This window comes from Balaenoptera physalus (genome assembly GCF_965194825.1).
Source record: "Balaenoptera physalus genome assembly, chromosome: 7".
NCBI lineage: Eukaryota > Metazoa > Chordata > Mammalia > Artiodactyla > Balaenopteridae > Balaenoptera > Balaenoptera physalus.
In genome coordinates, this window is record NC_138886.1 from 109,339,075 (window position 1) to 109,354,021 (window position 14,947).

Genomic DNA, 14,947 nt, shown 5'->3' on the forward strand with positions numbered 1-14,947 from the left:
GCAAAAATTAGATTCGGATCCTACTAAAGGATCTTGCACAATTAGCTCAGAAGGTGGGAAAAATCCACAGAGGAAGCTTTGGACCCTGGTACACATATACTTTGCTGATGTGGATTTTCAAGTCCTGGAAAGCTATTCAGCCTACATTAGGTCTCATAATGGCCTGGGCAGACTGTCAATGGAAAATGTTAGCTGAGGCCAAAGATATCTTCCACCAGTTAGGGATTTTGTAGTAAGTTTATCAGGCAACAGATGGTGTTGTAGCATGATGACTTGGCAGGTCCAGAGGACGCTGATGAGTATTGAATCCATCTAGATGTTTCTCAGAGTGGCTTCTGAAAAATATAAGTTCTCTTTACTGGCAACGATGGCCAATACATAATTTAAGAGACCAGAGATATCCTGGATTTATAAGAAGTTCTGATAATCATGTCCCAGGAGTTATCCACACACATTAAACAAATGGCCTAAGAACTGGAACTCATGGCTGAATCTCATCATACTTTAGGGCCCATTGTGTTAAATGACCACATGATGCATTACTTATTGGCTGATGAGGGGAGGGGGTGGTCTGTACCCTTGCTGAGACATCTTCCTGTACATAACACTCATCAAGTTTTACTGATAATCAGAGACATGTACCAAAGGGCCATAATGTTACTCTATTATAAATAATTAAACAATCAAAGTCTTCTTTTCATCTATCCTCCTGAATTTCCCCAACAAACTGGACAGACTGGCTGCAAATGGACTATGAAATCCTAGTTTGTGGCCATATAGGATTTTGGGTCTTTAGAATGCTTTATCACTGACTCCAAACTCAGGTTTTATGAAATAACTTACCCTTAGATCGTATAGCAACATGGGTCAAGGGATATATTGTAATACAAATGAGCCAAAAATTACCTCTATATATTGGTCCAATGTTTAATTCTTCACATCAGGCTTTTGAGAGTGGGACCACTCATCCAATTGCTTTAAGTATAGCCCATGAAATTTTGAGAGAGTATAGAAATTAGAAGAGGTTTTGAACTAAAATAAAATGGAAATACAGGGACTTCTCTGGTGGTCCAGTGGTTAAGACTCTGCACTCCCAATGCAGGGGGCTGGGGTTTGATCCTTGGCCAGAAAACTAGATCCTGCTTGCCACAACTAAGAGCCCACATGCTGCAATTAAAGATCCCACACACAGCAACGAAGATCCTGTGTGCTGCAACTAAGACCTGGTGCAGCCAAATAAATAAATAAATATTTTTAAAAAATGGAAATACAACTTATCAAAAATTGTGGGATACAGTGAAGCAGTGCTTAGAGGACATTTTGTAGCATTGAATGCATATATTATTAAAGAAGAAAGATTAAAATCAATAATTTAAGCTTCCATCTTTGGAAATTAGAAAAAAAGAGCAAATTAAATTCAAAGTAAGCAGGACAAAAGAAATATGCTATTAGAGTGTAAATCAATGAAATTAAGAACAGGAAGTCAATAGAGAAAAATCAATGAAGCCAAAAGCTGGTTATTTGAAAAGATCAATAAAATTGATGTAACTTTAGCCAGATTAAGAAAAAAAAAGGAGAGGATACAAATTATAAAGTAGAAATGAAAGAGGGGACATCACTACATATCACATGGACATTAAAAGGATAATAAAGGAATATTATAAACAACTCTATGGCTCTTAGAGAGCCTCATCCAACAGAGGGCAGACAGCAGAAGCAAGAAGAACTATAATCCTGCAGCCTGTGGAACAAAAACCACATTCACAGAAAGATAGACAAGATGAAAAGGCAGAGGGCTATGTACCAGATGAAAGAACAAGATAAAACCCCAGAAAAACAACTAAATGAAGTGGAGATAGGCAACGTTCTAGAAAAAGACTTCAGAATAATGATAGTGAAGATGATCCAGCACCTCAAAAAAAGAATGGAGGCAAAGATTGAGAAGATGCAAGAAATGTTTAACAAAGATCTAGAAGAATTAAAGAACAAACAAACAGAGATGAACACTACAATAACTGAAATGAAAAACACACTAGAAGGAATCAATGGCAGAATAACTGAGGCAGAAGAACGGATAAGTCACCTGCAAGACAGAATGGTGGAATTCCCTGTGTGGAACAGAATAAAGAAAAAAGAATGAAAGGAAATGAAGACAGCCTAAGAGACCTCTGGGACAACATAAAACGCAACAACATTCGTATTATAGGGGACCCAGAAGGGGAAGAGAGAGAGAAAGGACCTGAGAAAATATTTGAAGAGATTATAGTCGAAAACTTCCCTAACATGGGAAAGGAAAGAGTCACCCAAGTCCAGGAAGTGCAGAGAGTCCCATACAGGATAAACCCAAAGATAAACACACCAAGACACATAGTAATCAAACAGGCAAAAATTAAAGACAAAGAAAATTTATTGAAAGCAACAAGGGAAAAACAACAAATAACATACAAGGGAACTCCCATAAGGTTAACAGCTGATTTCTCAGCAGACACTCTACAAGCCAGAAGGGAGTGACATGGTATACTTAAAGTGATGAAAGGGAAGAACTTACAACCAAGATTACACTACCCGGCAAGGATCTCATTCAGATTCTATGGAGAAATCAAAAGCTTTACAGACAAGCAAAAGCTAAGAGAATTCAGCACCACCAAACCAGCTCTACAACAAAATGCTAAAGGAAATTCTCTAAGTGGGAAATACAAGAGAAGAAAAGGACCTACAAAAACAAACCCAAAACAATTAAGAAAATGGTCATAGGAACATACATATCGATAATTACCTTAAACGTGAATGGATTAAATGCTCCAACCAAAAGACACAGACTTGCTGAATGGATACAAAAACAAGACCCATATATATTCTGTCTACAAGAGACCCACTTCACACCTAAGGACACATACAGACTGAAAGTGAGGGGATGGAAAAAGATATTCCATGCAAATGGAAATCAAAAGAAAGCTGGAGTAGCAATACTCATATCAGATAAAATAGACTTTAAAATAAAGAATGTTACAAGAGACAAGGAAGGACACTACATAATGATCAAGGGAACAATCCAAGAAGAAGATATAACAATTATAAATATATATGCACCCAACATGGGAGCACCACAATACATAAGGCAACTGATAACACCTATAAAAGAGGAAATCGACAGTAACACAATAATAGTGGGGGACTTTAACACCTCACTTACACTGATAGACAGATCATCCAAAATGAAAATAAATAAGGAAACAGAAGCTTTAAATGACACAGTAGACCAGAGAGATTTAATTGATATTTATAGGACATTCCATCCAAAAACAGCAGATTACACTTTCTTCTCAAGTGCTCATGGAACATTCTCCCGGATAGATCGCACCTTGGGTCAGAAATCAAGCCACAGTAAATTTAAGAAAGTTGAAATCATATCAAGCATCTTTTCTGATCACAACCCTATGAGATTAGAAATGAATTACAGGGAAAAAAAGGTAAAAAACACAAACACATGGAGGCTAAACACTATGTTACTAAATAACCAAGAGATCACTGAAGAAATCAAAGAGGAAATCAAAAAATACCTAGGGACAAATGACAATGAAAACACGATGATCCAAAACCTATGGGATGTAGCAAAAGCAGTTCTAAGAGGGAAGTTTATAGCTATACAAGCCTACCTAAAGAAACAAGAAAAATCTCAAATAAACAATCTAACCTTACACCTAAAGGAACTAGAGAAAGAAGAACAAACAAATCCCAAAGTTAGCAGAAGGAAAGAAATCATAAAGATCAGAGCAGAACTAAATGAAATAGAAACAAAGAAAACAATGCAAAGATCAATAAAACTAAAAGCTGCTTCTTTGAGAAGATAAACAAAATTGATAAACCATTAGCCAAACTCATCAAGAAAAAGAGGGAAAGGACTCAAATCAATAAAATTAGAAATGAAAAAGGAGAAGTTACAACAGACACTGCAGAAATACAAAGCATCCTAAGAGACTACTACAAGCAACTCTATGCCAAAAAAATGGACAACCTGGAAGAAATGGACAAATTCTTAGAAAGTTATAACCTTCCAAGACTGAACCAGGAGGAAATAGAAAATATGAACAGACCAATTACAAGTAATGAAATTGAAACTGTGATTAAAAATCTTCCAACAAACAGAAGTCCAGGACCAGATGGCTTCACAGTTGAATTCTATCAAACATTTAGAGAAGAGCTAGCACCCATCCTTCTCAAACTCTTCAAAAAAATTGCAGAGGAAGGAAAACTCCCAAACTCATTCTATGAGGCCACCATCACCCTGGTATCAAAACCAAACAAAGATACTACAAAAAAAGAAAATTACAGACTAATATCACTGATGAATATAGATGCAAAAATCCCCAACAAAATACTAGCAAACAGAACCCAACAACACATTAAAAGGATCATACACCATGATCAAGTGGGATTTATCCCAGGGATGCAAGGATTTTTCAATATACGCAAATCAATCAATGTGATACACCATATTAACAAATTGAAGAATAAAAACCATATGATCATCTCAATAGATGCAGAAAAAGCTTTTGACAAAATTCAACACCCATTTATGATAAAAACTCTCCAGAAAGTCGGCATAGAGGGAACCTACCTCAACATAATAAAGGCCATATATGACAAACCCACAGCAAACATCATTCTCAATGGTGAAAAACTGAAAGCATTTCCTCTAAGATCAGGAATGAGACAAGGATGTCCACTCTCACCACTATTATTCAACATAGTTCTGGAAGTCCTAGCCACAGCAATCAGAGAAGAAAAATAAATAAAAGGAATACAAATTGGAAAAGAAGAAGTAAAACTGTCACTGTTTGCAGATGACATGATACTATACATAGAGAATCCTAAAACTGCCACCAGAAAACTGCTAGAGCTAATTAATGAATATGGTAAAGTTGCAGGATACAAAATTAATGCACAGAAATCTCTTGCATTCCTATACACTAATGATGAAAAATCTGAAAGAGAAATTATGGAAACACTCCCATTTACCATTGCAACAAAAAGAATAAAATTCCTAGGAATAAACCTACCTAGGGAGACAAAAGACCTGTATGCAGAAAACTATAAGACACTGATGAAAGAAATTAAAGATGATACCAACAGATGGAGAGATATACCATGTTCTTGGATTGGAAGAATCAACATTGTGAAAATGACTATACTCCCCAAAGCAACCTACAGATTCAATGCAATCCCTATCAAATTACCAATGGCATTTTTTATGGAGCTAGAACAAATCATCTTAAAATTTGTATGGAGACACAAAAGACCCCGAATAGCCAAAGCAGTCTTGAGGGAAAAAAACGGAGCTGGAGGAATCAGACTCCCTGACTTCAAACTATACTACAAAGCTACAGTAATCAAGACAATATGGTACTGGCACAAAAACAGAAACATAGATCAATGGAACAAGATAGAAAGCCCAGAGATAAACCCACGCACCTATGGTCAACTAATCTATGACAAAGGAGGTAAGGATATGCAACAGAGAAAAGACAGTCTCTTCAGTAAATGGTGCTGGGAAAACTGGACAGCTACATGTAAAAGAATGAAATTAGAACACTTCCTAACACCATACACAAAAATAAACTCAAAATGGATTAGAGACCTAAATGTAAGACTGAACACTATAAAACTCTTAGGGGAAAACATAGGAAGAACACTCTTTGACATAAATCACAGCAAGATCTTTTTTGATCCACCTCCTAGAGTAATGGAAATAAAAACAAAAATAAACAAATGGGACCTAATGAAACTTAAAAGCTTTTGCACAGCAAAGGAAACCATAAACAAGACGAAAAGACAACCCTCAGAATGGGAGAAAATATTTGCAAAAGAATCAACAGACAAAGGATTGATCTCCAAAATATATAAACAGCTCATACAGCTCAATATTAAAAACACAAACAACCCAATCCAAAAATGGGCAGAAGACCTAAATAGACATTTCTCCAAAGAAGACATACAGATGGCCAAGAAGCACATAAAAAGCTGCTCAACATCACTAATTATTAGAGAAATGCAAATCAAAACTACAATGAGGTATCACCTCACACCAGTTAGAATGGGCATCATCAGAAAATCTACAAACAACAAATGCTGGAGAGGGTGTGGAGAAAAGAAATCCCTCTTGCACTGTTGGTGGGAATGTAAATTGATACAGCCACTATGGAGAACAGTATGGAGATTCCTTAAAATACTAATAATGGAATTACCATATGATCCAGCAATCCCACTACTGGGCATATACCCAGAGAAAACCATAATTCAAAAAGACACATGCACCCCAATGTTCATTGCAGCAGTATTTACAATAGCCAGGTCATGGAAGCAACCTACATGCCCATCGACAGACAAATGGATATAGAAGATGTGGTACATGTATACAATGGAATATTACTCAGCCATAAAAAGGAACGAAGTTGGGTCATTTGTAGAGACGTGGATGGATCTAGAGACTGTCATACAGAGTGAAGTAAGTCAGAAAGAGAAAAACAAATATCGTATATTAACGCATATATGTGGAACCTAGAAAAATGGTACAGATGATCCGGTTTGCAGGGCAGAAATTGAGACACAGATGTAGAGAACAAACATATGGACACCAAGGGGGAAAGCAGCTGGGGGGTGGGGGTGATGGTGTGATGAACTGGGCAATTGGGATTGACATGTACACCCTGATGTGTTTAAAATTGATGACTAATAAGGACCTGCTGTATAAAAAAATAAATAAAATAAAATTCAAAAAAAAAGAAAGAAAAGACTTGTTCATCATTAGGAAATCTATTAAATAAAAAGGTAAAACCAAAAACAAATAAAATAAAATAAAAAATAAACAACACTATGCCCACAAATTTGATAACCTAGATGAGATGGACCAATTCTTTTAAAGACACAATCTCTCAAATCTCACACAAGAAGAAATAGATTACCTGCTTAGGCCTATATCTATCAAGGAACTTAAATCAATAATTAATAGGAAAATTAAAACAGGAAACACCAGGCCCAGATGGGTTTATTGGTAAATTCCACCAAATAGTTAAGAAAGATATTATGCCATTTCTCTAGAATCTTTTCCAAAAGATAGAAGCAGAGATAATAAATTCCAACTCATTCTAAGCCAGCATTAACCTAATACCAAAACCAGACAAAGACATTATGAGAAAATAAAACTGCAGACCAATACCTCTCATGAGCATAGACACAAAAATCCTCCAGAAAATATAAGCATATCAAACCTAACAATATATAAAAAGAATTATACACAGTGACCAAGTGGGACTCATCTCATGTATGCAAGGCAGATTTAACATTCAAATATCAAGTAAACTGATCCATCACATCAACAAGCTAAAGAAGAAAAATTACATGATCATATCAATAAATGCAGAAAATGCATTTGACAAAATCCAACACCTATTCATGATAAAAACACTCATCAAACTAGAACAAGAGGGGTACTTCTTCAACTTGAAAAGAACATTTGCCAAAAAATCTACAACTTATATTATATTTAATGATATTAAATATGAAACTCCAACTTATTCACCAAAATTAGGAGCAAGGCAAGGATGTCCTATCTTACCATTCCTTTTCTCCATCATACTGGAAGTCCTAGCTAATGCAGTAAGACAAGAAAAGGAAACAAAACCTATGTAGATAAGAAGGAAGAAATAAAACTATATTTGTTCACTTATGACATGATTGTCTATAAAGAAAATCCAAAAGAATTGACAAAAAGTCTCCTGGAACTAATAAGCAATTACAGCCAGGTTGCAAGACATAAGGTTAATACACAGAAGTCAATCACTTTCTTGTATGCCAGCAATGAACAAATGGAATTTGAAATTAAAAACACATTATCATTTATATTAGTACCTCTCAAAAATGAAATACTTAGATATAAATCTAACAAAATATATTTAAGTTCTATATGAGGAAAACTTACAAGCTTTGATGAAAAAGACCAAAGAAGAACTAAATAAGTAGAGAAAGATTCGATATTTATGCATTGTGAGACTCAATATTGTCAAGATGTCAGTTATTCTCAACTTGATCTGTAAACTCGGTACAGTTCCATTCAAAATATCAGCACATTATTTCTTGTATATCAACAAACTGATTCTAAATTTTATATGGAGAGACAAAAAAAAGTCAGAATAGTCAACTCAATATTGAAGGAGAAGAACAAAGTTGGAGGACTGACATTACCCAACTTCAAGACTTACTATAAAGCTACAGTAATCAAGACAGCGTGTTATTGGCAAAAGAATAGACAAGTAGATCAGTGGAACAGAACAGAGAGCCCAGAAATAGACCTCCATAAATATAGTTAACTGGTCTTTGAAAAAGGAGCAAAGGCAATATAATGGAGCAAAGATTTTTTTTTTCAACAACTGATACTAGAACAACTGGACCACCACATGCAAAAAAAGAAAAAAAAAAAGTAAAAGAAACAAAGAAGTAAAAAGATGCATCTAGACACAGATCATACATCCTTAACTCAAAATGTATAATATGTATAATGGACCTAAACGTAAAATGCCAAACTATACAATTCATAGACGATAACATAGTAGAAAATCTCCATGATGCTGTGCATGGCAATGACTCTTTGTTACAATAGCAAAGTCACAATTCATGACAGAAATAATTGATAAGCTAGACTTCACTAAAATTAAAACTTCTGTTTTATGAAAAACAATATCAAGAGAATGAGAAGACAAGCCACAGACTGGGAGTAAATATTTGTAAAAGCACATCTGATAAAAGACTGTTATCCAAAACATACTAAGAACACTTAAAACTCAAATATAAGAAAATGTACTACCTGATTTAAAAATGGGCAAAATTATCAACCAAAGAAGGTATACAGATGGTAAATAAATATATGAAAAAGTGTTCATTATCCTATGTCCTTATGGTATTGCAAATTAAAACAACAATGAAATAAACCACCCACCTATTAGAATGACCAAAATCTAAAACGCTGACAACATTAAATGCTGGTGAGGATGTGGAGCAATAGGAACTCCCATTCATTACTGGTGGGAATAAAAAATGGTACAGCCACTTTGCAAGACAAGTTGGCAGTTTCTTACAAAATTAAACATACTCTTAACCATATGGTTCAACAATTGCACTCCTCGGCATTTACCCAAATTAATTAAAAAGTTATGTCCCAAAATAAATGGGCATGAGGATATTTATAGCAACTTTATCCATAATTGCCAAAAGTTGGTAGCAACAAAGATGTCCTTCAGTAGGAAAATGGATAAATAAACTGTGGTACATCCAGACAATGGAATATATTACAGCACTAAATGAAAATAAGCTATCAAGTCATAAGTAGACATGGAGGAAACCTAAATGCATATTACAGAGTGAAAGAAGCCACTGAAAAGGCTACATATTTTATGATTCCAACTACATGACACTACGTGACACTTTTTCTTACAGAAAAACCCAGAAGAACTTTTTGGCCAACCCAATATATTAGTGGATACACGTCATTACACATTGTTAAAACCCAGAGAATGTGCAACTCCAAGAGTGAACCCTAATATAAACTATAGACTTTGGGTGATAATGATGAGTCAGTGTAGGTTCATCAATTGTAATAAATGCATCACGGTGGTGCAGGACATTGTGAGGTGTGAGTGCAGGGTGTAAATGGGAACTCCATATCTTCCACTTAGTTTTGCTGGGAACCTAAAACTGCTCTAAAAAATAAAGTCTATTAAAAAAATCTGTACAGTTAATTCTCAAAGTACTTTCTCAAAACACTTTTTGGGTTTTTTTTTGTTTATTTGTTTTTAGGTTGTTTCCTATCCAGCTGCTGAAAATAGTCTAAAGTGGAAAAAAATACCATTGAGTTTTTGGTAAAGGATTTTTTACTTCTCTTCCTCTTCCTCCTCCTCTGTTTTTTTTTTTTTTTAACCTGAACTTTTTTTTACTGGTAGACTATAGAATGTAGTGTTTTAGAGTGCCCTGGTGGTATCAGACTGACTTCATTCAAATCCAGGCTCCACCCCATACTTGTATGGCTTGAGGAAATTTACTTACCTACTCTAATCCTCGAGCTTCTCAGATATACAATGACAGGGGAAAACACATACCTCCTTTGTTTGTCATGAAGCTTTCTGTAAATTTTAAATTCATAGAAGCTATTGTTAATATGATTGTTGCCACTGAGGAGGGAAATGGGTTGGTCCTGGGGAAATGGGTCTATTGTACAGACAAGTCTACTCAAATCCCTGATCCTGTCCATTGCTTGGTTGTACTTAGTCATCCTAAAGAGTAATTTCTGCCTTTTAGGTTATGCCCATTACCTGTCTTTAAAGATTTATTTTTTGCACAAAATTTATACTTCTTTGTGGACCCAAAGATGGAAGAGGAAGGAAATTTTTCTTCACAATAAGGAAGAACTCCATGAGAATAAGTCTCACTAAGAAATACAGATTGCCAGCAAACACATGAAGGAATTCTCAACATCACTAATCATTAGAGAAATGCAAATCAAAACCACAATGAGGTATCACCTCACACCAGTCAGAATGGCCATCCTCAAAAAATCTACAAACAATAAATGCTGGAGAGGGTGTGGAGAAAAGGGAACCCTCTTGCACTGTTGGTGGGAATGCAAATTAATACAGTCACTATGGAGAACAGTATGGAGGTTCCTTAAAAAACTAAAAATAGAACTACCATACGACCCAGCAATCCCACTACTGGGCATATACCCTGAGAAAACCATAATTCAAAAAGAGTCATGTACCACAATGTTCATTGCAGCACTATTTACCATAACCAGGACATGGAAGCAACCTAAGTGTCCATCGACAAATGAATGGATAAAGAAGATGTGGCACATATATGCAATGGAATATTACTCAGCCATAAAAAGAAACAAAATTGAGTTATTTGTAATGAGGTGGATAGACCTAGAGAATGTCATACAGAGTAAGTCAGAAAGAGAAAAACAAATACCGTATGCTAACACATATAGATGGAATCTAAAAAAAAAATGCTTCTGAAGAACCTAGGGGCAGGACAGGAATAAAGACACAGATGTAGAGAATGGACTTGAGGACACAGGGTTGGGGGAAGGGTAAGCTGGGATGAAGTGAGAGAGTGGCATAGGCTTATATACACTACCAAATGTAAAATAGATAGCTAGTGGGAAGCATCTTCATAGCACAGGGAGATCAGCTCGGTGCTTCGTGGCCACCTAGATGGGTGAGATAGGGAGCGTGGGAGGGAGGAACAAGAAGGAGGGGATATGGGGATATATAGCTGATTCACTTTGTTATACAGCAGAAACTAGCACAACATTGTAAAGCAATTATACTCCAATAAAGATGTTTAAAAAAAAAGAAAAGTCTTACTAGTTTAGGGGTCATTAGCAGTCCTTGCAAGCTTTTTCCAATTATTCATTTATAAAATGGAAATGATGATATTTATATTAGAGCATGGTTGCAAAGATTAAATGAGATTCAGGGTGCCATGCTCTGAAAATATTAGCTCCTTTTGCAAATCCCTGTGATTTTCATCCTTTTTTCTTATCTGAAAGGAACAAATCTCAATTTCCCACTTTTTTTAAACATCCATAGTTGTCGAGGTGCCACACATTATGCACAGAAAGGCCCTATTTTCACCTTCTGCTTTAACGTAGCACTTATTCTACTGTAGCTAGGGCAAATATAAATATAAGTGCACGTACTTGAGGACAGAAATTTGCTGGAAAGCTAAAAATGTTCCAGCATCCCCTACTATACTTTTGTTCCTAACTTTTCATGTGTGTGTTTGTCTCCTATCAAGGAGGGAGGCAAGTATTACCCTTGTGCATGCACACTTCAAGTAAGCATTCATGAGGGTAAATGGCAAAGCAGTCAATGAATGGAGACCCAGGTAGAAAGCAGAATTCCTGGGCAGGGTCCCTGAGTCCATCTCAAAATGAAAGTATTTCCCTCTTGCTAGTGTCAACATGTGTGTGTATATATATATACATTTTAAACTTTTTATTTTATATTGGAGTATAGCTGATTAACAATGTTGTGATAGTTTCAGGTGCACAGCAAAGTGACTCAGCTATACATATACATCAATGTGTACATTTGATATACTCATCAGGAAACTATATATAGCAGACTGCAGTCATTGAACTTGAATTCGAATTATTACACTGTCACTCACCAACTATGGGGCCATAAGCAAATTTACATCTGTGAACATGAATTTCTTCATCTGTGAAAATGGGAATTATACCTGCTTTGGGGTGAGATAATGAATATGCACAGAAAAGATAAATGTTTGTGTGACTCTAGTCAGAAAGATCTATGTAAACTTAGCAGAATACATTAGTGTCCAAGTGGAAGAACATTTCCTCAATCCCTCACTGCTCTAGCCTCCTGCAATGGAAAACCCAACTTTAAAATCCTCACCAATTAAGACACAATTAATTTACTTTTTATGAGTAAGTAATTGCAGAGTATCAAGTGCTTTGTGTTTGTAATTTCCATGTCAAGAAGAGTACTTTCAAGTGAAGATTTATGTCCATTTCTAAGCAGGATCTTAATGAGAAAGTGAATATTACAAAGTCCATTCAACCCTTTGTTCCCAGTGAATATTAGAAATGTCCATTTAGCCCCATAGCATGTGATTATCTTTTTGATATCTAGTTTAAAAATATAGGGAGTTCCGTGCCCTCAATTTTAAGTCCCCTTAATAAATATATACTTTGCTTTCATTGATTTATTTATCCATATCCCTTACAATCTTCTTTTCTCAAGAAAGGCAGAATAGTAAAAGATAGGGAGGCACATTTGTGTCATATTTATCATGGCTCCCCTTTCTTGTGCCCAGAGCAGACATCACGAATCAATAACAGAACTCATGGTCTCAGAATCATTCACAACACAGGGTTTCAAGTAATCACTACCAATCTGTAATGTTTGACTAATGAAATGAAATCCATATGCCATCCAGTCTATAGGGAAAGGAAGAATGCACAGGAACTTAACAGGATTGCTCTACTCTCAACTCTCTTAGAGGTCTTAGATATATCACACAACTTGTCTAAGACGTACTTTTCACATTTGTAAAACAAGAGAATTGTGGTGGTTTTGTGATGTGTCAACAGGGCTGGGCTGAATTACATACCCATAATTTCCTTTCCTGTGTGTTTCCAGCTAGCGCTGGCCAGAAGAGAGAGCCTTACAGGGACTTGGAGGACAGGAGTGAAGCAGCAGTCATTCTGTAGAGCACACACACTGTCACTCATCTGCTGATTCACCTTGCTTGTGTGAGGCAGCGGATGGGCCTGTGATAGCTTCCCCTTGCCAAGGATCCTCTTTCTATTTCTCCAAGTCCTGGGCCAGGTATGTTTGTGTCCCTGGCTCCTGGAGGATATCCTCATCACCAAGTACAGAGGTGACAAGCCTGATGCAGGTTTCACACCATCCTTTAGCTTGTGTTTGTGGGTTCCCACTTGATCTTACTCTTTCTCATCCCTCACTCATCTTCCCTTCCCAACTTCTGTCCTGTGAACTTTAGACTCCAGAACTGGGCACAAAAACCACAACCTTACTGAGACCCACAGCTGCATAGGATCAAGTCACTGTAACAAATCCATGTATAACCTAGGGATTCTGCTTCTGTGATTGAACCCTGACTGATGCAGGAATTAAAATCACATGTCAGATAATTTCTACAATTTCTTCTAGTTCCTTCTTACATATGGGAAGCTCAAACAGCAGAATGGTTAGGAGCCCACACTGTGTGGCCTAGGCTAACTCACGTTCAAATCTTAGTTCTGACACTAGCTGCTCATGTGTCTTTAGACAGTTTTTAACCTCTCTGAGTATCAGATTTCTTGCCTGTAATAGAGCGGTATTAATGTTTATCCCTATCATAAGACCATTATGAGGATTAAAGAAAATTATAGAATGCCTAGCATAGTGCCTGACACTCAACAAATAGTAGCTTTAAAAAAATGTAACTATAGATCTTTAGTCTGATTACATTTTGGATTGACAGGATACTAAAATAAAAACTCTAAAAATCTTCTTTGGTTAACTCAGCTGTGAATAAGCCACGTATGAGAAGGAAAAAAATAAAAATATCAATGTTACCGACAAAAAAGTATATTGCTTATACTTCTATTTTCTTTTCTTTTTCCTTAAGCTATAATTTGCTGTAATTTGCTATTTGATTTATAGTTCTTTATTTTAAATCAGTGGCTTTACATTTTGAAACAAAACACTTATCTGTCGATTAATTCTTTTTTATGCTGTCCTAAGTCTGTGTATGTCAATGTCATACAGTGGAAAGTACACCCAGACAGCTCCAAAGTCCTGGATTCAAGCTTGACTTCCCTGCTTCTGACAGGGAACAATTAACAGAGCATTACTAAAAATTGCTTCCTTATCCATGAAATGAGGGTAATACCTCATAGGAAAACTTGACTTTAAAGGGTTGTCATGAAGGTTAAAGGTGAAACAATGTTGGTAACTTCAGAGTGCTATATAAATGTATGATAGTGTCATCATTATTAGACGTATTCTTATTAAATGCCAATCTGAATTGTTCTCTTGCCTCTGTTTAGCCAAATAGTAGTACTATTTAATTTCCACTTTAGGAAGATGACTTGGGAAGCATGAAGTCCAAAGGGAATCAAGGTTTGCTCTTACTCCGCAAATGAGAATAATGCAACACATTGTGTTTATTCATTATTTAACCATTTGGAAATGTGGGAGGAAAAAAAACAGAACTCCCAACTTTCTCCATTACACTTTTTTTTGCATGGTAGGTGTTTATTTTGAATAAATGAATAATTAAATGCTAGCTCTAAAAAATAAAGTTAGCACACATTTATTCAGTGCTTAGAATAGTCAGGATACTTGGCCAGGTGTGATAA

General features: G+C 35.9%; 1 protein-coding gene across 1 annotated transcript in view; it reads left to right on the forward strand.

Annotated features, from left to right (window-relative positions):
• Window positions 1–14,947, forward strand: part of LOC309664082 (uncharacterized protein) — a 327,420-nt gene that overhangs the window by 223,393 nt on the left and 89,080 nt on the right. The gene's annotated exons all lie outside the window — the stretch shown is intronic.